Source organism: Carassius auratus, chromosome 5, assembly GCF_003368295.1.
Source record: "Carassius auratus strain Wakin chromosome 5, ASM336829v1, whole genome shotgun sequence".
NCBI lineage: Eukaryota > Metazoa > Chordata > Actinopteri > Cypriniformes > Cyprinidae > Carassius > Carassius auratus.
Window position 1 is genome coordinate 4,275,030 of NC_039247.1, and position 3,413 is coordinate 4,278,442.

Below are 3,413 nucleotides of genomic sequence, written 5' to 3' on the forward strand. Positions count from 1 at the left end.
TTTTCTCTTTGGTAAACAACAGTTGTGAATATGTGATTTATGTCAATGTTTTAATTTGATGTGCTCAGTCACACATGACCAGTGTTATTTTACATCCGTAATTAATTTTGCATTTTAGTGCCATTCGACAGAAAAATCACTTATAGAATTGGCAGACTGTCATAAATTTCAGGGCAACATTATCTGAATTTATCTGCATTGCTAAATGTAGCAGAGATATCTGAGAATGCATGGTGGCTGCTCAAAGCACCTATACGCAACACTGTAAACGATTTCTGTTGTTTTCACAGTATTATTGCTGTATTATCAGAGAAAGCTTACTGTAGAAACAGTTTACAGTAAGTTGCTGTCAATTTTATAACTTTTGCAGTATTATTGCTGTATTTCCAGCTTTGTCTTACTGTAGAAACTATTTACAGGACAGTTGCTGTCAATTTATGCTATTCTTTGAAAAAAAACAATAGAGTGGGAAAATAATTACAGTAATCCTCATATTACTGTTAAATTGATGACAGTAATAATCCAACTGACAAGGAATTTTATTTATTAATTATATATTTATTTATAAGGAATTTTATAATACATCATTTCATAAGGTAACCCATATATTAAGGCATTTGGCATATAGTTAAAAAAAGTTAAATGATTTATGTGGGTGTTTTTTAATTGAGTATCTTTATGGTTGCCAGATTTTGACACAAAACCCACCTAATCTCATAGGTTATAGCCAACAATTTTGTGGGTGGGAGGTAGTTGTAGAGATGTAGATGTCAAAAATATAGGCTAGGTAAATAGATAAAATCAATTCCCATGATATATTTTTAATATTATTATTTTGCTTTCTATTAAACACACTAATTACAAAAAGAGCGGAATCGTACGCGATATACCTGGCAACCAATCATCTAAACCGTCAGCCTGCACTCATTTTCCAATTCATTTTCTGAGCCTTTGAGGATGAACAAGACCAACGAGAACCATTCAGGTGAGATATACAATTTTATTCAATATCTTAAAGATGTGTATTTCAAAAAATTTCACCCCAAAGGGAAGATATTCGTTTTAACGTTACCACTAAATAATCGGTGGTGAGTTTGATAGTAGTCTGTAACACAAACATTCTAACGTTAACCAAATATTAATTATCACAAGGTTTGCTGTTAATGTTAGTTAATAATTTCAAGTTTAGAACAAAGTAATCGAAATGTTCTTGTTTCTGAACATTTGTGTGTAACTTACACCGTGTGCGTGTGTCCTGTCGCGATCGAGGCCTTACGCGCCTAAACATAAAGCTATGTTCGAAATCGACCTACTGTATTACACTAATGTTATGCACGACTTGAAGGGACAATCACAGTGTTTTCAGTCATATTATACATTTATTGCGTGAGTACAATCGATGTATACATTTAAAGTGAATACACAGGCAGTGAAAGTCGGGCCGGATTAATTCACTCGTCTCGTTATAGTCCTTCTTCAGACCAGACGTTCACATGATTTTGCTCACTTGTTTTCATTAACTTCTTCAAGTGCATTAATATCTGAATACAGCCACTGCCAACGCACTGCGGATAATTTAGTTGTATATTTGATATTGTGTGATATTCACGATAATGGCTATTATAATCTCCGTATTCTTGTCACTTTGGGTGCTTCTCATTTCTTATTTGTGACAAATCAGGTTCTCCCTCGAAATCGGGTCTCTGTTAGGACACCAAGAGATCTCAAATTAATTGTAATAGGTACATAAATAAATAATAATAATTTAATAGATTAGCCATTTTTTACAAGTAATAAATGAAATGCACAGGTTGAATAATTAATACTAGCATTCATTTATTTAATTTACTTAAATTATATGTTAAGTTTTTTTGTGCTATTTTTAAGTTGCATTTAAGTTGATAGCTTGTCATTTCTGGTCTTTGAAATTTGTTTTCTTTTCAAATTATTTATTTTGATTCTATATATTGTAATTATTTTGTAACCTTTTTATGTTTTAACTGATCCATGTTTCTCTTTGTCTTGCAGGTAAAAATCCTTGGTGAAGTCACCAGATATGGATGGGTAAGTACTGCATCTAAAGTTAAAATTGTTTGGAAATAAGATTAGAAATGCCTTTATCTTGCAAAGTGTGTCAGTACTCAGTAAAATCTATTCCAGAATTTGTCAGACATGCTAAGGAACACAGGAATCTTGCAAACTATAGATTCTCTTGTGGATTTTTCCAGTGTCCATGTAACTTCAAAACTGCCGTTGGCCTTCGTACACATATGTATCGTAACCATGCAGTGATTACACCAAGTGCTGACAAATCACACAGTGGTGTTAATATGACATGCCAGGTTATGGAATGTTCTTTCACTTCCACATCTGGGGATGCATGGTGAAACGAATATCTCTGTGTAGGTCTATGCAGTGTTGAATATGTTTTTCATTTCTTTCAGCGTGTATGTTGTTCGACATTGCAGCGTGCTGATGAGTTAATAAAGAGGTAAGTCATTTTCAAGTCTGTTTATCACATTGATGTCGGTCAAGCTGTAGTGCAACTTAATTTTTGTGTTTTGTTCTCTATAGGCAGCAAAAACCTGGGATCTGCATTGGCCCTGTCAAGTCTGGAGAGTGTTTTTACCATTTAATGAATTCAATTGTAATAAAAGTTTTTAAATGGACTTCTGAGTGTTGTCATAATTTGCGTGACATCTAATAATCAGTAATATAACTGTGAATTTTTTTTTGCATACAAGCCTTTATATTTCATTATTTTTTAAGCATGTAACAGGTTGTAGTTAGTTATATGTTGTGTATATATGTGTATATGTGAATATAAAAACTACCGTAATCAATTATACTGCATAGTAACTTTACAGTATTTTAAAATACAGTGCAAAAACATGAACTGTAATTAATTTTACAGTATAAATATACTGTAAGTTATTATACAGTATGTTGTGAACTACTGTAGTCAGGTTTACAGTAATATTACCGTGGAATAAAATACTGAAGCTTGCTGGCTATTTGTTGCCAGTAAGTTACTGTTGATTTTACGTGAAATTTTTTACAGTGAAGGGTTTAAATTTGAATGAGACATAGTCAGTCGTCTTCAATACAGAGAGAGACACACATCAAAATGCAATCTTCCACAACGAGTGAGATCAAAACAGAAACAGCAATACACAAAGCCTGAGCGCTTCTTGAGAAATTGAAAACTTCATTTCTTTCCAGATTGGGGGCAACATAGTGAGGCCAAAGATGTGCCATTGAAAAAAAAAAAAAAACAAGCAAACAAAAAAAAATTACATGAGGTTTTTCCCCCTCTCATCTGGGAGATTGTAAATTGTCAGCAATGACTGCATATATTTGCACATAACAAAAATATCTTGCATGTGTTTTAATTGACATGAATGTATTTTGTA

General features: G+C 32.7%; 1 long non-coding RNA gene across 2 annotated transcripts; it reads left to right on the plus strand.

Annotated features, from left to right (window-relative positions):
• The first annotated feature begins 690 nt into the window (after positions 1 to 690).
• LOC113068949 (uncharacterized) lies at positions 691 to 2,669 on the plus strand. Of its 2 annotated transcripts, none has more exons than XR_003279634.1 (4): positions 691 to 985; positions 2,029 to 2,064; positions 2,229 to 2,491; positions 2,575 to 2,669. It is a non-coding gene; the product is annotated as an uncharacterized LOC113068949 (long non-coding RNA). The 2 variants fall into 2 exon arrangements; XR_003279633.1 differs by having other exon boundaries at positions 2,445 to 2,491.
• The last annotated feature ends 744 nt before the right edge of the window (positions 2,670 to 3,413 follow it).